Genomic DNA, 20,428 nt, shown 5'->3' with positions numbered 1-20,428 from the left:
ACTGTTTATTTCTTGTATTATATATTTATCTGTATATGATTCAACAATTCATTTCTTGTTATATATCTAATTATCTTTATAAATAAATATATTAAATTATCAGCAATTTGGTTTTATCTCTCTAGAGAACCCTGTCTAACACAGGGGTGGAGAAAGGGGAACCAATCACAATGATGTACATATAACCAATCCCCTACCAGGGGGATGGACAACATCAGTTAGTGTAAGACATGAAAAAATAATAATTTATAAATTATAAAGAGTTTCAGGAGGAAGGGAAAAAAAATGAGCTGATAATACCAAGAGCTCAAGTAGAAAGAAAATGTTGAAAATGATGATGGCAACAAATGTATAAATGTACAAATGTTCTTGACACAATGGATGTATGTATGGATTGTGATAAGAGTTGTATGAGGCCCCAATAAAATGATTTTTAAAAAAGATAAGAAAACATCACATAAGTTAATTGGATTCTACAGGTCATTTGACCTTTACCCCAGTGATAGACATCTCAGTGGCTAGGCACTAATGGCGTTAGTTCTCTGACATTTTTAAGAGAAACAGAAATGTGATGATTATTATTTAAAATTCTGTTTTTAAATGTTTATAGTTAATTCAGAGTGTCTTTTAAAACTGTGATGCAAACAAAACACCTTTTGGGCCTGAGCATCCATTTGTGACCTGTGAGGTAGAATTCAGATTTGAGCAGGAACTAGATGCTGGACAGGTCCAGATAGGTGGTTGTGTCAGGGATGGCTGCCGTTCTGGGCCTTGCTCTTTTTCAGCTTCAAATTGGCTGTAGTGCCTAGTAGACTCAGGACATAGAGAATGGGGTTTCTGGCATTCTTGGGGAAGACTGGTTGTGCTGGGCTAGTGCCATTTCCTGCCTCCAGCTCTGTCATCCTGAGGGGAAAGGGGGGCAGAGATGGCAGTTGGTGATGTATTCAGCCTAGTCTTCATGCAAAGGGTCTATTTCTGTCTCTAGCGTTAGAGTGACCTTATTTTTTTTAACTAGAAAGATGTAGAGGATAGCTCAGCAACAATGGGCCTCTGTGCTAAGATAGATCTGCCTCGCCTAGAGCCTTCCATGCCTCTTCTGTTTTCTCTAGCTTCTTTCTAGTTGAGCCCCACCACTCTCTGTTATGCAGCCTCTCCAACCCCAACACCCCCCCCACCCCGCGCCCCGCGCGCGCGAGACACACACACACACACACACACACACACTGTTGCCAGTCTTTTCCTTGGGAAATACTTACAACACCACTGTAGTGGGCAGAGCCTTCTTTTGAGAGGACTTGCTTTCAAGTAGGCCAGCTATGAGATTGGACTTGTTTAAACTGCCTCTTCTTTTGCATTTCCCCAAATTGTAAAGGACATAATCTGAGCTTGGCTACATACCCCAGCAGCTTGATGCTATTTCATTTGCCTCCTTACATCAGCAGCATGGTGCGTAACATTGCTGTTCAGAGAACTGTTCCCAGGTCTGGCTAGTCTCCACCATGACTTTGTTTTGACTAGTCCCTCTGAGTAGAGACCCCCCACCCCCACCCTTTTATAAACTTCTATTCATTTTTTTTCATAGCAATTCAAATGCCACCTCTTTTGTTATGCTTTCCCTGATTACTTCACAAACAAAATTAATTTGAATCCTCTTTGCAATTTGCTTCTATTTCTGTAGTTGTACTCTGTGCTGGACCACACCAAACTGTTTGCAGTTCTGTCTCATTCATCAGATCATCAGAGGCCTTCTGCTTATTTATCTCCAGTTCCTTTTCTATCTGTAACAGGCCCACCACACATGGTGCATGCACACGGTGTAATAGAAATGTATGTGTACTGATAATGCAGCATAAAAATGTTAAGTGGTATTAGTGCTTTGGAAGTTTTCAGAAATTATTGAGCGATTACTTCCAAGGTGGGTGGAGGGGGTCGGGAGTGGGTTGAGGTGGGGGATAGGATTTTGAATGCTTCTCAGAGCTGGTAGAATGTGAATGTTTTGGAGATCTGGAAGAAGTTCACTTAGCAAAGTTGATGGGAAAACATTCTAGATGGAGGAAATGGAGTAAGGCAACGAGGGCGTGCAGTGGTCAGGCCCCACTAGTAAGGCTCCCACACCCCCATCCAGATTCCTGCTAGAATGTGTAGACCAGTCCTCTGGACCAGTCAATAGCAAGTTCTTTCCTTTCTCTCTTGTACCTTATCTCCTGTTCTTTCCTTCCTTTCCATCTTTTGTTACTCTCACTTTTTATGTTTTTCATTTTCCTATATCCTCACTAGCTTGTAAAAATTTTTATTATCTTTCTTTACCCACTTTTCCATTTCCTTCTTTCCTGGTCTTTTCCTCAGGTAACCCAGGGAATTCAGGCCTTTGGGTGGAGATGTGAATCAGCCTCACAATATTTAACTCTAAATAATGCCTCCCTTCCTGAAGCTGAGAAGTAATCATGGTATAATTGCCTCTCATCTGTCTCTTATGTTTTATTGGCATTGACTTTCTTTTAACCTCCCACGATGCTGGGGGTGTCGTTACCATTTTATTTTTTTTCAGTAGTTGTCAAAATGTCAATTTTAATGAGAAATTTCTGCAGACAGGCCTGCCCTTGAGTGGTATGAGCCTCCAGGCAAAGCCAGGGCTGGATGAGTCAGAAATGCTTGTGGGCACAGGCACACACACTCCTTTCCATCCCCTCAGGCACATGAGCCTTGCAACACTTATGAGGGGGCTTCAAAAAGTTTGTGAGAAAATGGAATAGGAAGAAGCTGAAATTTGTACTATGCACTTTTTGAAGCCCCCTCACCTATATATGCACAATTGAATCACAAAGGCACAGACATTTCTTTTTCCATGTATACTCACACTATCTCCTGTACACTTGCAGGCCAGCCCCCCCTCACAAAGTGTCCTCTTCACAAAGGAATGCACATTCTCCTTTCCGACACCCCTTCAACCAGAATTGCGCATGTCCCCAAAGTCTCAGCAAACTGTCTCACAGACTCAAAACCATCCACACCTAACCCTTCAGAACACATGCCTACACAAACATTCATTGTCTCTGCCCATGCCCTAGGATCCACATGTTTCTTACCCAGGGTGTGTCACTCCCACCCCCAAACTTCTTTACCTTCATAACAGATATATTAGTTTCTGACTAGAGTCCATGCTAATGGATTCTTATGGAGTCTGAACCATTTATGCCTGATCTTCCTGACTGTGATCCCTAGAATAACCTTTATGGTGGTGGTGGATGGATGGATGGATCAGGTAATAGGAGTTGCTATTAAATTGTATTTTATGGTGCAAGATGGGCTTGATCCTAGGCCCAAATTGGACCCTGTGATTTCAGGGTTGCCTTAGATTAGATGATGGTTGTATACTTACTAACAAATGAGAGCTGGAGCATATGTTCCAAATCAGTCTCAGGAGTGGAGCTGAGAAAGCGATTTTTAACATGCTTCAGGAGTTGTTCTTTGTACAGTCTGGTTGTGAAACACTAATATAGGAAAGAACTAGATCTTCTACAGTATCTTCTTGTGTCACCTTGGACATAGGTGAATAATCTGAAACCCATGTGAAACAGTTTCCTGTAGATTAGTAAACAAGCACAAAGAAGCCTGTGTTTACCTTGCTTAATGAGTATTGTTCCTCTGAGGCACTGCACATTTGAAAAGAGGCTTTGATTCTATAGGAAGATGCTGTGGGGTTGGGAGAGAGACATATGCTAGCTAGAGCTTGATGTGGTTGAAAATAATGTGAAATTGTTCACTACAGATAGTAAGCACAAGTAAGCATGTGCATACCTTGCTTAATCTGACATTGCTTGGACAGATACCTTTTTGTCCCTGGAAGAACTTCATATGACAAAGCTCATGTTCATAAAGGATCCCCTGCTGCTCTATGGCCAGTACACTCTAGGGTCTTATTTCACCTCAAAAAAGAAAACTAGAGAAATGTTTGTGATGCTCCCTGGTTCTACCCTGGACAGGATGTCTCAGGCTTTGACCAGAGGCCAGCAGAGGGAGCCTAGGCCCTGACCTTCTGTTGGAAGTACAGGAGCAGCTCCTAATTAGAAATGGATCAATGTGGGCCTGCAGCCAGCCTGGAGAGCCAAGAGGAGGCTGCAAGAGTGCTCCCGGCTGGGGAAAATATCATTACCATGAAATGGATCTGGTTACACTTGTCAACACAGTTCTGCTGGTATAGAGCTCTTCTCCCTTAGGACCAGCCAGCAGGGCTGTCCTGAGCAGATGGGAATATTTAACGTATATCCCTGCCCCCTATTATTACTATGTTCTCTTCACACCTTTATAAACTTAAGCTCCAACATCCATTCTTAAATGAAAAATCCTTTATTTGAATACCCTGATTCACTATCAAGTTTTGGGTTTAGAGAAACAAATTCTAAGCCAAACGGACCCATTGCTGTTGAATCAATCCCTGTATGTAGCAACCCTGTAGGACAAAGTGGAACTGCCCAGTAGGGTTTCCAAGGTTGTGATCTTTACTGAAATGGACCGCACATCTTTCTTCTGTGTAGTGGCTGGTGGATGTGAGCTGCTAACTTCTTGCATAGTAGCTCGGAGCTTAACCATTGCGCCACCAGGGCTCTTTTTTGCATACCTCCAAAACAAAACAAACCCAAAGGCCCTTATAGTTAGTCACCTTGTAAGGCAGGGTAGAACTGCCCCTGTGGATTTCTGAGACTTAACTCCTTATGGGATTAGATAGCCTCATCTTTCCATCTTTGGATGCCTACTAAGTGGTAAATATGAGGGGGTTTAAAAATGTGGAAAAATTAAAAGAGTGGAGTTTTCCCAGGGACTTGTGAAGCTGTCTAGTATTGGGTTTGTGTTTCTAATTCTCCCCAAATTAAATGGAATCCATTGGAAAAAGAAACTGAAACTCAAGAGACAGGAAGTGACTAGGCTGCCTTGGGTCACCAGCATTTCTCTAATATACTAACTACACAGCAGTAATTTATGTGCATTTGTCCCACCTAACTCCAGCTTGACAAATTGATGTCTGCCAAGGAGGGCCCTCTTTTACTCTCCTCTAGACTGACCGTGAGCTCAGGCTTTCTCCTAGGATCCCTTCAATGATCGGAGGCAATTCTTTAAGATCAGCAGGGTGGGAGTGGAGGGAGATGCTTTGCTTGCTTTTGCTTTCTCATCTCCTTTCCAAGGTCCCTAAGGACTGAACAGGTTCTAATCGGAGAGACCGGCCATCATTTGGGGTCAGTGGAAGGGCTTCCTCCTGTGTGGAGTGCAGAGTTAGGTTTCTGAACTAGCCCTGTGCAAGGTGGATAGGGGTAGGAAGTGAGGACTCAAGACTGGAAATTTTTAAGTGTTGGAAAAGTCTGAGGACTTTACATGCTCAACTACCAAAATATGGCCAGACCAAATTCCACCTAAAGCTGGAGCTGGTCATTCATCAAATATTTGCTGAGTGTCTCCTCTGTATCAAGGATGTGCTAGTGCTAAAAATTCCTTGGTGATGAAGACCCAGGCCCTGCCCTAATAGACTTCACATTTCTAGCTTCCAGAGCAGGCAAAGAAGGAAACCACAGCATAATGTGTGTGCGCTTTTATTAGAGACATGTACAAGGAACTCTGATTACAGAGGTAGAAAGGTGGGTCTCCCTGGGGGACTGGGCTGTGTTTTGAAGAAAGAGTAAGAATTGAGACAGGGAAGGTACCCCAGACTAGACAAAAGCATCTAGGTGTGCCTGGGAACTCTTAACAAAGGGGTATATGGGGTGAAGGGGGAGAGGGGACCCCACAAATCATCACAGGCCCGGTAGGTGCAATTGTGCAGCGATAAAAAGTAAGGGTTATATAGTAAAGTCATAGAGAGCATGAGAGTTAGAGGAGAGATTGGAATAAATGGAGTCAGACACAATCCATGGTAGCATTACTCACCTCAGCCCCGCTTTATGGTCCTCGTGGGGGGAACCCAGCCACAAGACCAGGAACAGCCTTGGAACTGGAGAGCCGGAGAACCTACAGGCCCCCGAGAGCTGGGGAGAGCTTCCCGGGCTCCAGAGAGAGCCCTTCTTTATTGTCAACCAATCATTATATCATTTTAGGGGGACATCATTATAGAACCACATGTCACAGGAAGGGGCAGTACATTAAGTGTATACATTGTAGGAAGGGGATCTATGGTAGGCATAAGCGTAACAGGAAGAGGATGAGCTAGGGGTGTACCCATAGGAATGAGAAGGTCTAGGGGTATACATGTGACAAGATGGGCGGACCCTAGATTCATGATGGCAGCCTAAGCTTGGTCATCCTTGTGGGCGGGTTTGAACTCTCCAGTGTCTCTTACAAGGAAACAGACAACTACTATCCTTATCAGAAGGGAGTGGGCCCTACTTGTGGGATAAACAGTGGTGTCTGCTTTGGTCTAGATGGCTGATAACTCAGGGAGAATGACCCCCAATCCACTCCTAATGACCTCCAAGTGTATAGTCATTCTCAAGCAGCTAAGTCTGGCATGTATTTGGGGGAGACAGTTTGAGAGAAATCCTTCTGTTTCCCACAGGGGTGGACATTAGAGTACCCTGTAACATGGGGTGAATCTGATTGACTGCCCATGCCCTTGTCCTTTTCCAGGCTTAAGGGTATGGAGGTAGCCCTTAGCTAGCAGCACCACAGGTGGGGATAAGAAGATGGCACTCTGAGCAGGTGCTAAATGAAACTTATTTCTAGAATCCTATGGTGGAGAGAAGGAAAGTTGAAGAGCAGTGACCCTCTGTCCTCTGGGCCAGGCCTCTGGGTTCCTGGCAGTGGTCTGAAAGTACACTTGCACAGGTAAACACAGCTTTGCTTCTGCATCTATGGAAAGCAAAATTCTGTTTGCTCCAGTCATCCTGTACCTCCTTTCTTAGTTCTTTAAAAAAAGAAAAAAGAAAAGAAAAATTAATGGAATCTGTTCAAAATACCCCTGAAATGAAATTACATTTCTAACTCTAATTACCCTAATTAAAACTTGACAGCCATAATCTGGGAATGGCAGATATGCTAAGTACCCCATGCCTGTGACAAGCTCACTTCCCCAGATGGAATGTTACTCTGTTCTGGGCTTAAGAGAAAAATTCTTCTGTGTGTTTGTTTTGTGTCGTACCGCCCCCCCCCCCAATTATCAGTTTAGTCTTTGGCCCCACATGTACTCTAACTTAGGCTAGCTATATTGTGTGCTAGAGGTTTGCCCAGAATCCCCAGTCTTCACAGAGGGTCCTTTACGCATAGGTGCTGCTCCTTATGATTCTTCATAAATCAGGAGTCCTTAAATTACGGCCCACGGGCCACATTTATCCAGCTCGCCGGGTGTTTTGCCCCATTTTGTTTTTTACTTCAAAATAAGATATGTGCAGTGTGCATAGGAATTTCTTCAGTTTTTTTTTTTTTAAACTATGGTCCGGCCCTCCAATGGGTCTGAGGGACAGTGAACTGGCCCCCTGTTTAAAAATTTTGAGGACCCCTGCAAACCTTTTGAGTTCTCTCTTGACTCAAGACTGGACTGCATGCTCTGAACCTTTCACCTCTGAAATCCTACCTTTGGGAGCCAAGGATATGTGCTTGTTAGAAGACTGTCTGTCGGCTGATCTAGGGCTAAATTTGGATCTGGGGTCAGGCACAGGAGATCTGAAAATAAGATCCCTCTTCTCTTCTTTCTAGGTCTCTAAGCCTAACCCCAGTCTAGAGCCACCCAGTGTGATGCCTGGTCTGGATTTACTCTCAATCACTTCCCCAGCTGCCGCTTCATGTCCCATAAGCACTCTTCCATGCCCCAATACCTTACTCCCTTACCTGCAGCATTGTATATCTAACCTGTGTGACTGCAATTAATAGGTACTGAGGTGGTATAATGGGTTAAGCATTAGACTAAATGGACTGCTAACAACAAGGTCGATGGTTCAAATTCACCAACTGCTCCTTGGGAGAAATATGAGGTTTTCTGCGCTTGCAAAGATTTACAGCCTTGAGAACACAAAGAGGCCATTCGACCTTGCTCTATAGGACAACTATGTGTTGGCATTGATTCTACAGTGAGTTTGATTTGGGACCTCAGATAATTCATTTCCATTCTGTAGGCCCCAGTATGGACAACTTTTTGGCACTTGGGGGGGAAGGGAGGGGCCTAGGGTTAGTTCGTTAAGGGCTCATGTTCAGAGCACAGCCTTTCCCCTTTTTATTGTTTCACCTCAATTTTCCCCTCAATCCAGCATAGGCAGTTCTGATTTATGTAGGGCAGAGGGTGTTCCTGTTATATAGGATGCTGCGGTAAGCCTGTTCTGATGTAGAATACCTTTTCCCCCTCCAGTTTTTATCATTATTGCCTTTTATTATCAGTATCTATAAATCTGATCAGTGAACATCTGAGATTTATTATCAGTATCTATAAATCTGATCAGTGAACATCTGAGAGAGACATCATCAGCAAATAATGCACTGCAACACTATGTGGTACATATCATGATAAGATGCAAAAAAAGGACAACACAGTTTTAAGTGCAGTTCGTTGTAGGTCAAGGTCATATATACCCACCCTTCATTACTCTTGACCAAGGTGAGAGGAGCCATATCTCAAGCTGTTTTTTACTGACAGACTTCAGGAACTGGCACTCATCTGGTTTCTAGGTGGAACCCTAGAAGTTCTGCAAGGCGCCATGTCTCCAGGATGAGCAGTCCTCCTACAGTAGAGGTGAGCACTTGGGCCCTGGGCATTTAAGATATATATAGTAAGGAGAAAGGGCCAGGCTCTCTGTGCTAGAGACATACACATTTTTCCTTGATCCTTACAACTCTGAGAGCTAGGTGACATCATCCCCATTTTCCAAATGTGGGAACTTCGTTTTAGAGAAGTTCATTCAGTTCCAGGGAGGGGGAAGAGAGAGCACCAGGAGTGAAAGCTGTAAGAGGCTACATGAGCGCCACTAAGTAATAATGTCTATAGATGCCTATTGAAGCAGTAGTGTGTGTGTGTGTGTGTGTGTGTGTGTGTGTGTGTGTGTGTGCTGCTGCCCTTCCCTACAGATGAGTGGAGGAGAGAGTGGGCCATTGGTGGGAGAAGGTGGCCTTGTAGCCAGAGCTTTAGTGTTAGGAGGGGCCTAAGGACTCAGACAGGTGACCAAGGCAGAGGCTCCCACTTGCACATGGCTCATTTAGAGACCAAATAAAACTAAACTCGCTGCCATTGAGTCAGTTCTGACTCCTAGTGACCCTATAGGACAGGGTAGAACTACCTCTGAGTTTCCGAGACTGTAATTCTTTGAGAGTAGAAAGCATTTTCTTTGCTCCTGAGGAGCAGTTGGTGGTTTCAAACTCCTCACCTTGTGCTTATAGCAGCCCAACGTGTAATCACTATGCCATCAGGCCTCTTCATTTGTAGACTAGAGTACTTAATTTTGTGCCTTCCCAAAGGTGGAGCTGGGTGATTAGCACTGTCTATATTCTGTAGTATCACAAGGAATCCATGGTCAGCTCCATGACTTTATGGTACGGGAACCTAGGTCACCTGCATTGAAGGTTTTGCCACTGAAACACCAGTGTACCTCCTGGACAGCCACCAGTTGTCAGCCATTGGAGGCTTACATGTGTTGATGGTGAACAGGTTTCAGAGGCATGTCCAAGCTAAGACTGACTGATTGGTTGCTTCTGAAAATCGGGCAATGGAGGACGGGCCCTGGTTGGTAGTAGGGTAATTGCCCATACTCTGCCACTGACTTCCCTCCGGCTCACCCTTTCTGATCTCAGAGACAGAAAGCCATCTTCTACACAGTCTCTGTCGCACAGGGCATAGTCTGGCCCAAGCTTTGGTATGGTGTTACTGATTATAAAGTCTTAAATTCTTGCTTCCAACTCCAGAGGGTAAGGGGAACCATCAACTGTCTCATTAGCATGGAGAAAAGAAAACAGTAATTACTTGTGCCTCCCTTGATGATTCCTGCTGGGTTGGTTCTTCTAGGGAAGGAGGAGGGGAAAACTTGGAGCTTCCGAGGAAGGAGAAATGCAGTTAGCTGCCCAAGGCGAATGTAGAGACAAGCGCAATTGTCCTGTGTGTCTGCTGTGTTCTCTGGACATTCTTCCAGGCAGCATGGAAACTGCCTGGCTTGAGTTTCATCTATTTATGGCATGCAGAGTGTTCTTGTACATGGCCATGAGTTGGGCTTCAGAGCCCAAGTCACCTGTCATTAAGCAGCCAGCTGTCCTTCCTTTGTGATATGCAGGGCATCCTGACACCTGTCTTTGTGGAGGGGCTAGGGTGTATTACTGAACCATTTTGTGATCTGGCTGCATTTTTATTATGTGTAAGGTTGTCTTCTCAACCACCAGGGCAATACAGCTGGTTGGTGGTTTGCTATGCCAGGGCATAGGCAACCACACATAGAGGAGTCTGGTAGAGCTGCAAGTCTCAGGGTCAGATTGTTCATCTACTAAGCAGGGAAAGCACGGGCTTACTCACTAATCTGTGCTACATGTCCATGGCTGATGTCCCTGAGCTTTCCGAAAGCCCCTCTCGAGCAGTTTGTTGCCACAACAGAGGGAACTGTACACATCAGACAGAAAGTCAAGAAAGTATGACAGGACAATAAGTACCGAAACCAAACTCACTGGCATTGATGTCAATTTATAGCAACACTGTTGGGGCAGGGTAGAACTGCCCCTGTGGTTTTCAGAGACTGTAACTCTTTACTGGGAGGAGAAAACCCTGTCTTTCTCCCTTGGAGCGGCTAATGGTTTTGAACTGCTGGCCTTGAAGTTAGCAGCCCCAAGCATAACCACTATGTCATCAGAGCTTCTTTAATAAGTACATTCCTTTCAGTCATGAAACGAGCTCCCTCTTGATTTGAGGAACACTCCATGTAAGGGTCCAACATTGAATTTTATAGGTGTCATGTGTCAGGATCCCATTGCCTCACCCTAGTCCCCATCCTGCTTTCCCATTGGCCCTTAGTTTTGAAGTTTGATTGGGCCTATTCCAGCTACATGATTGGTTTTGTCATCCACTGCTTGCACATTTTTTTATCATGTGAGGCAGTTTGGGATGGGCCATTCAGACCTCTAGCAGACCCTGACTATCTGTAGTGAGCAGTTTAACATTTTTCACCACACTAGAGATTCTGCTTTTAGGTATGGCTGCCATCTATCTCCCAACCACACTGTAGTATCTTCCTAGAGCCAAAGCCCCTTCAAATTTACAACCCCTGACAGGGACAGAAACACCTAATAAGGAGGACAAGCACAGGTGAAACTCATATAAAAGTGCTTACTATAGATATAACTAGGCAGAAGTGAGTTTATACTTACCTTGCCTATTGGTTGATCATCCCCTGGTTTTGGCTCAGGGCTTTGAATTAGTTTATTCTACCTTTACTCTTTGCTTGAGAATTTACAGTTCCACTCCAGATAAACTGAGAGACCTGGGGATCTATAAGAATCAAGTGGGGGTCTTGTTAAACTGTAGATTATGATTCAGTATATAACAGGGGAGAATTATAAATGCAAATTAACAGCTGGAAGTCAAACTGGAATGAACTGGTTTGAAACCCTTGTTTTAGCCAAAGGCTGGGAAAACCAGGCCTCACAAAAGCAGTGATCCAGTTAGATATTGAGGCTGCTAGATTTTGAGGTGGAGGGGAGGAGGGGGAGCTGGAACAAGAGCTAACAAATAGATTGGCAAGCTTATTTCCTGGGACAAGGACTATTTGCTCTATGTCCAGTCTTGCACTCCCTGCTGGGTGGGGCAGTGGTGACCCCTCAAGTGTTGATTCTAGCAGATGTGAGTAGCAGGCTTCCTGCAGGTGCTCCCTGCTTAATTGAGCCTGGAGCTGTGAGGCTATGATTATCTCTTGAGGCTGCTTATGCAGCCTTGGTTGCCACCCGAGAGGCCAAGAGAAGCCAGCTTTCATTTTCTTGGCCCTCTCCTGAGGAAGCCATCACTTCAGCAATACCTCCTTCCTACAGACCATAGAGATGCTGTACTCTAAACAGCAAGGGCTCTGTTGGGACATATTATTAAAAATATTTTTTTTTCAAATGTACATGATTTTTTCTTGCAACATCTCTCCCTGCCCCTCTGTAGTGTTCCGTTCTATTTCAAACCCTTGGTTGATTCTCCACACTACCAAAATGTTTTGGGTTCCAGGCCCCAGTCCTAGCCATATTTCTCTCTCGTTCACTTTCTTGTTCCTTTCCTTCCCCCTGGCTCCAGCAGGTTTCCTTGTACCAGTGGTTCTCAGCCTTCCTAATGCTGTGACTCTTTCATATAGTTCCTTATGTTGTGGTGACCCCCCCAACCATAACATTATTTTTGTTGCTACTTCATAACTGTAATTTTGTTACTGTTATGAATTGGGCAACCCCTGTGAAAGGGTTTTTGACCCCTAAAGGGTTCACGACCCACAGATTGAGAACAGCTGCCCTATACTCTTGTAGAATAGAATTTTTTTAGAGGAAAGGCTCTAAAACAATACGCCGGCCCAAGGGCAGGGGTGCTTTCCCCCCATTATCTGGGCCATCATAGGAAAGTGCTCCCAGAAGCAGAGACAGTAGTCACATTCAGGACACAGCACCTCTTCATTCTTGCACAGGTGCTCATGTCATTGCATTCCCTCCCAGTGTAGAGTGTTTGATCAAACTCTTCATTTCAGCTTAAACACCTCCTGGCATCCTGCCTCTTTATTACAATCTTAAAAACATCTCATTCTTTAGGGTGTGGGACCCAATTGACACAAGCCCTTGCCTCCTCTCTTACTGCAACTTTAAGGCTGAGAGCACCTTGGTATAAGTGGTACAACTCTGGAACATCCCAACTTGATTGTGCACTTGGATTCCATTCCACATGCCTCAGGCATGCAAAAAAACCACAGTTACTTCCTTAGCTACCATGTGGAAGAATTAGGTTTAGTTATTAAAACTTTACTATTGGTGCTTTTTTTTATATTGGACACTGGGGACTTAAATTTAGGCACAAGAAAGTACAAGCAAGGTATGTATAGTTAGAAGTCTTTGGAGTCAGACCTGGGTTCCAGTAAGTTCTACTTCCTAATGTATGTGTGTTTAGGCAAGTTATTCAACTACGTAGGCTCAGTTTCCTCCAGTATGATGGTAATTCTACTGATTTAAAGGCTATTAGGAATGGTGTACATCCTGTTTCATGGCCCATTAATCTGAGACACGAGTTGCCAGAGAGACACAGAAGTAGCAAACTGTCAAAACCTGAGAATTTCATCAACAGATAATTAGGTAAACAAAATAATGGTACATACACACAGTGGAATACTTACCTAGTAGGAGAAAGGAAATCATAATGCACGCTACACAGTATGGATGGAGGAAAACAAGCCAATCCCCAAAGAACAGATATGACTTCACTAAGATAAATAGACGAGAAAAGACATAAAGAAAACAAAGTTTTATTAGTGGTTTTCGAAATGGAGGTTAAACGGTGATGGAATAAAATCACATTGATAAGTAAGAAACATGAAAAATATTGAACTGGCAAAAAGTTATGGGCTAGATACATGGGACCTCAAAAAGTTTATGGAGAATTTTTTCTACAAACATTTTGAAGATACCTTGTATTTACAGTGATGACACCCACCCACCCCCAAAGGGGGGAAAAAGCCTTGGAGACTGCTTATATATAACTGAACACCTCGTGGGACTTGATTCTTGATTTTGTAAGTTTAGGGTCATGATTTCATGGGACATCCTAGTTAATTGGCCTTATAGTGTTTAATGTTTCAGGGAATATTTTGGAGTCTAGTTTGTTGCCTAGTGCCTTAAAAGTTTGCAAGCAGCCATCCAAGGCACAGCAATAGAACTCTTTATTTATCTATAGACCATAGATTCCTTAATTTATTTGGCCTACCACCACCTTTTCAGAAAGAAAAATTACTCAGTGACCCTCTAGCAATTAAAAGTGTTCATACTATAACCCACAATCCAGGATATTATTGTTAGTTGCCATCAGGTTGGTTTCACTTCATAGCGACCCTGTGTACAACAGAATGAAACACTGCTTGGTCATACGCCTTCCTTAAGATTGTACTTAGTTCAAGCCCATTGTTGCAGCCACTGTCGTTTTGTCAATGAGCTTTCCCGTTTTTTCACTGCCAAGCTTTTACTCTACCGAGCTTTTGCAACTACCCTAGATTGTTTTTTACACACACACACACACACACACACACACACACACACACACACACACCCCAAACGGTCAGTTTCACTCACTTTGGGAAACACTACTCTAGGCCCTGGAGCAGTGCTTCTCAACCTGTGGGTCGTGACCCCTCTGGGCGTTGAATGACTCACAGGGGTTGCCTGATGCATAACAGTAGCAAAATTACAATTATGAAGTAGCAACGAAAATAATGTTATGGTTGGGGGACACCACAACACGAGGAACTAACTCTATTAAAGGGTCGAGGCATTAGGAAGGTTAAGAACTACTGCCCTAGAGCAACAGGAAGAGTCAGAACTAGAGGAGGAAATGTAATATGTGGGTAATTGCCTTCATGACCACCTGCTTCCTTTTCTATGAAATCAGAACTGGATGGTGCCTGGCTACCATTACTGGATTTGATCAGATGCCAAAGAAGAATCCTGATCAAAAAGGAGAAAATATAGAACAGAATTTAAAATTGACATGTACTCTGGACTTTGTGGAACCTCTGAAACTATTTCCCAGAATTAACTTTTAAACCTGACATTCTTAGCACCTAAAGCCTTCTTAAAACTTGTTTTAGTTTTCAGTTTAACCAGTACAAAAAGTCCTCCTTGAGCATCACGATCTTTTAAGAACTATCCATATGGAATCAAACGGACAACCACGTCTCAAAAATTGGATAAAAACCTTTGGGAGCAATGAGTTTACTCTAGGGAAGGACATTCAGAAAAGGGGGTTGAGAATGGGCCACAACTTAAATGTAATCAGTACCACTAAATGTGACATGTAGAAACTGTTTAATTGGTGTTTGCTTTGCTGCATGTAGAGGAGCTCTGGTGGCGTGGTTACACATTGGGCTGCTAACCACAGGCCAGCAGTTAAAACCACTAGCTGCTCCAAAGGACAAAGATGAGACTTTCTACAGGGGCAGTTCTACTCAGTCCTATGAAAATTGGTTTGATGACAGTGAGTTTGGTTTTGAGTAAATATAGCAATCCTGGTAATGTACTGATTACATGCTCAAAAGCCAACCAAGAGGTGGTTTGAACTCACCAGCTGCTCTGTGGGAGAAAATTTACAGCCCTAGAAACCCTATGAAACGGATTCTGCTCCACCCTGTAGGACCGCTGGGTTGCTATGAGTTGGAACCAGCTGGAAGGCAGCGGTTTGTTTTGTTTTTTAAATAGTGTATGTACATATATTTCCCTAGGCCTGTTTTGTTGCTTTGGATTCAGCCTTTTTGTGGTGTGAAGGGCCTTCAAAAATGTTCATGGAAAAAATTGCACTTACCTTTCAATTCAGTTTTTTATGCTCTCTTGAAGCCCCTTCATTTGAATGGAATAGCATTGAACACAAGCAGGACCCTAAGCTAAGGGCAAGGGCCCCCGATGGCATAGTGCTTACGCATTGGGCTGCTAACCCCAAGATCAGCAGTTTGAAACTACCAGCAGCTCCAAGGGAGAAGGGAATTTCTATTCCTGTAAAAAGTCAGTCTTGACCAAAACTCACAGGAGCAGTTGTACCTTGCCATATAGGGTTGCTGTGAGTCATCATTGACTCTATGGCAGTGAGTTTGAGTTTTGGAAGCTAAGGCCTTTCCCATGCCATCTTGAACAGATGCAGGCAGTCGAGGCAACGGACACAGTACCCTGCCCAAAGTCCAAAATAGCAAGCTAGCAAGAGGAAGAGCTTAGATTCAGCCCCGGTGTCTATTTCCAAAGCCTGAGCCCGCGGGTTGCCACTAAAGTGGTCGTTATTGCCTTTGTTTCCCTGAGCAGTATGTGACTTTTAGTGGCTTTTAGTTTCTCTCTACTTGAGCACATTGGAATTCATGTGCATGTTTTCTTGAGCCTTTTCTAGAATTGGTTGGCGCCTGGCTGCCTTTTAATGGGGGTGGGTGGAGGGGAAGCTGTGCAAACCAAACATAGATTCAGATAGTAAAATGGTGTCTTGTCAGCTTCATTTCATCCTTCAGAAGATCCTCTGTGGGTCGCGACCCCTTTGGGGGTTGAATTACCATTTTACAGAGATCACCTAAGACCATTGGAAAACACATATTTCCAATGATCAGGGGTCACCACAGCATGAGGAACTGTATTAAAGTGTTGTGGCACCAGGAAGGTTGAGAACCACTGTTCTAGGTCCTTCACTGTTGGTGAGGCCAGAGGATGGTGAGAAAGTCTGGGATAACGTCCTAGATTAGCTAGACTTTGAAGATTATGAAGAATTTGAATATGTACAAATGAAGAAAGGCATTCTAGGTGAAGAACATGAACAAGAGTATGGGAGCTGGGAAGTCCACAGTACAGGTACTGGTCAGGCACTTGCTTCATGCATACCTAGAGAGCAGTGCACCCCCAATGCCACTGCCTTAGACCTTTGACCTGGGACCTTAGACATTCCCTTCGTTTCAGGCTCAGAGTCCCTCCAGATCCCTCCACTTATATCTACTTATATCTTGGAGCAACTCTCATTCTCTCTCTACAGTATGATCATGTGTGTAAAGGTGCTTAGTCTAGTGCTTAGTTTATTTCAAACTGCAATAAATGTTAGTGACTTTTATTAAATGGCTTTGTTATCACCACAGCCTTATGATGACCCTATAGGAAACTTTGAAGGACTTGGGAGTCATTCAACTTGTCGTTTGTTAGTGGAGAGGATCCCAGATGTGGCTGTGAATGTGTGAGCCCTGTCTGCTTGGACAAGAGAATATGGTTCCTACCTGCTTCCCCCTCCCCCGGTTTTTGTTTTTGAGCAGTGGCATAGCGTGTGGTCAAGAGGGCAAGCCCTGAATTGGACTTTGTGGGTTCAAACCTTAGCTTCATCATTTATTGACTATGTGATTTGGACAAATTTGTCTAACTTCTCTGTGCCTCCAATTTTCTCATTGGTAAAAAAGGAAATATAATAGCACACCAGCCAAACAAGACTATTGTGAAGAATAAATGAGTTAATACAGATAAAAGATTTACATAGTGCATGACATACCCTAATGTTCTTCTTAGCCCAGAGTGCTTTCTGTTCTAATGACTGTACATATAGGAGATTCTGTGTAGTAATGCATGTGTGGAACAACCTGAAAGCAATCTTGAGGAGTGAATGGTTGCAAGTTTATCTCGACTGGGTTATCTAAGCCTGGAGGAACCTGACTCCCCAGTGAGGAGTGGGGCAGAGTTAGAGCTCTCCAGGAAACCTGAGTTCTATTCTCAGTTCCACCATGGACTTGACTTTGATCTGAGGAAGTCATCCAACTTTCTGAGCTTGTTTTCTAGTATGTAAAACAAGGACCATTAATTTTGCCATCTTTCACTTCATTCTAGCTCCATTGGTTTTCTTGTTCCTCAAACATAGCACGCTCTTTCTTGTCTGTTACTGTTTCAGTGTTTTTCCATAACCCCCTATCCCCGCAAGAACATTTCCCACAGGTGCTTTACTCCTTACGTCATTCAGGTCTCTGTTCAGATGTCACCCTTTGGAGAGAGGCTCATATTAACTAAAATAAACTCCACTCCTGCCTCTTGCCAGTCTTATCTTCCCTTGCTTTATTTTCTCTATAGCAGGTAGTACTACCAGAAATTGTATATTCAATTCTGTGTATCTCTAACTAGGATATAAGCTGTATGAGGGCAGAAACTCTGAATGCCTATACAGACCTAAGTTCATGCCTGTTCCAAGCAGGACACTTGACTGGCTTTTCTTTCTCTTGTAGGCAAGTCCTGTTCCTTGAGGCAGCCGGTGCTGACCCTGTAACCCAAGGGAGGAAATAGCAGCTGACTCAGCTGTGGTACTGGTGAGTGATGAGGGTACCTGGGGAAGCTTGGACCAAGATGCACAGGCACAAGTTTGGGGTTTACTTTTGTCTCATTTTCCTTGTTGTTTTTGAGTGCCATCAAGTTGATTTGGGGGCTTGTAGCAGCCCCATGTGACAGAGTAGACCTCCTCCACAGGGCTTTCTAGGGTGTCTTCTTTATAGGTGCAGATATTTGCTCCTGTGGAATAGCTGGGTAGGTTCAAACTGCTAGTCTTTTGGTTATTAGCTAAGCACTTAACTTACACTACCAGGACTCCATCCTTATATAAGGGGGCTTTAAAAAGTTTGTAGAAAAATTGCATTACCTTTAAATTCCATTTTTCCATGCACTTTTTGTAGTCCCCTTGTATAAATAACAGAAAAGTCATTACTCTATTACTCTATGTCTAAGAAATCACATGTTGGCATAGGGGCCTCTTGGACTGGGAGGAGGTCTGGGATAGCTTTCCTTTTCTTTCCTGTGATCCTATCCCATGAGTACAGTAAAGCAGGCTCCTCATTGCTGTCAGCAGCTTTCTAAAGCCATCCTTGCTGTGCAAGCTCTCTTGATGTGATCTCTAGCTTCCTCCCTCTTTTGACCTACCAGATCCATAGTAAGTCGGTGTCAGGAAATGTGTAGTTGTGTCATACCTGTAAGTTGTGATCGTGAGAGGTGGTGAGACTGCAGGGTTCAAGTGGGGGAAGGATGTCAGAAGATGAAGTCAAGGAGGCCTAGAAGGAAGGCTGCAGATAGTGAAGGGAAGGGAAATGAAGATGTTAACTTCTTGTGTGGGGACCTGTGGTTTGGTGTTGGACTGCTAACGACAGGGTTGGTGGTTCAGGTCCAAGAGCCTATCTGAGGGAGTTTGATGAGGCTGTCTGCCCCTGTAGAGATTTACAGTTGGATCCAAGGCATAGATTTACCTTATATAGCAGTGGTTCTCAACCTTCCTAATGCTGCAGCCCTTTCATACAGTTCTTCATGTTGTGGTGACCCCCTCCCTCAACCATAACATTATTTCTGTTGCTACTTCATAACTGTAATTTTGCTACTGTTATGAATCAGGCAACCCCTGTGAAAGGGTCATTCGACCCCCAAAGGGGTCAGGACCCACAGGTTGAGAATCATTGTTATATAGGATGCTATCTATTGGAATCAGCTTGCTGGCAGTGGGGTTAAAAGTCATTTAACCTAGCCAAAGCCCCATTTTATAGATGAAGAAATTGAGGCTTAGGAAAGAGAAATGATTTGTCCAGGGTCACATCTGGGAATTAAAAAAACAGATGTTAAAACTTAGATCAGTCTTCATTGTAGATACCATTGTTCTTACTGACTTATTAGGCTGTCTTTGAGCAACTATTTTTTGTAAACAGGTCTCTGGCCTGTTTGCCACCCTACTCCCAAGGGTAGAATGGGGAAGGGCATTTCCTATATAAGTAAATATAGATAAATAAATCTTGACCCGTCTTCCTCCTCCTCTTCTGAAGGGACCTCTTTTGCACTCTCAGATCACTCTTTTCTCAAGGCAAAGGATCCAGGGCACAGATGAAAAATCCAGGCAGCATCGGCAGCCCAGATTTGCAGCGTGTGGGCTTCCGAGTGCAAGTTTTAATTGCAGCACACACTAGCGCCAAGGCCACTGCCAGCATTGATGTTAAAGCAATTTTCAAGCGCCAGTCCCCAGTGTCGTTTTGCACTCCCTCATAAGTCCCACAGAAATGTTGCTGTTTGTCCTACCATTATCTTAGAAGAGGAAGGCTGTTCCTATTTGCACTGTAGGTTCTCCCCCAACCCCTTGCCCCAAACCTGCTGGTTTTCAAAAAGGTACTTACCGTAGGCCACTTCCTGCTGTGACATATCATCTTGGACAGGCGGTTGTCTGCTTGAGGGTACATAGAGGGCTCTGTTCCCACCTACTGCTCCTAGCCTCCACATCGATCCTGCATTCTCCTTGTGCCAACCTTCCCTTTCACTTTGAATCACCAGGCTATTGCTGTCACCAGTTTTGTCTTGTAAATCTAACATTCCACAGCATCTGTTTTTCTGTGGCCTGCGTGCCAAGCTTGGAGCTTGCCGTTATTCTTAAAATGACTACCCTGTGAAGAAGTTCCACATTTGACTTTGAAATAAGAATGGTTCCATGTAAATAGGCCTTAAGTATGAAGGGGCTTCAGATAGTTGGTGGAAAAATACCATTATCTTTACACTTTATTTTTCCACAACTCACCCTTTATATATATATATATATGCATATATATATGCATTTATATACAACCAGTTGCCATGGAATTGATTCTGACTCACAGCAGCCCCATGTGTGTCAGAGTAGAATTGTGCTTGCTCCACTGGGTTTTCAGTGACACATCTTCAGAAGTAAATTTCCAGGCTTTATTCTTTTTTGTTGTTGTTGTTTTTAATCATTTTATTAGGGGCTCATACAACTCTTATCACAATCCATACATAC

At 43.7% G+C, this 20,428-nt stretch overlaps 1 protein-coding gene across 2 annotated transcripts in view; it reads left to right on the top strand.

Moving 5' to 3' along the window:
• The window catches only part of RALY (RALY heterogeneous nuclear ribonucleoprotein), an 88,279-nt gene that overhangs the window by 8,285 nt on the left and 59,566 nt on the right, over window positions 1–20,428 (top strand). For both annotated transcript variants that reach the window (XM_004697932.2, XM_004697933.2), the window contains exon 2: window positions 17,883–17,963. The gene's annotated coding sequence lies outside the window, so the exon portion shown is untranslated. The remainder of the gene's footprint in view (window positions 1–17,882; window positions 17,964–20,428) is intronic.

This window comes from Echinops telfairi, unplaced genomic scaffold (genome assembly GCF_000313985.2).
Source record: "Echinops telfairi isolate 266 unplaced genomic scaffold, ASM31398v2 ScPeMD7_5592;HRSCAF=6446, whole genome shotgun sequence".
NCBI lineage: Eukaryota > Metazoa > Chordata > Mammalia > Afrosoricida > Tenrecidae > Echinops > Echinops telfairi.
This window is presented reverse-complemented; position numbering and strand designations above follow the sequence as displayed.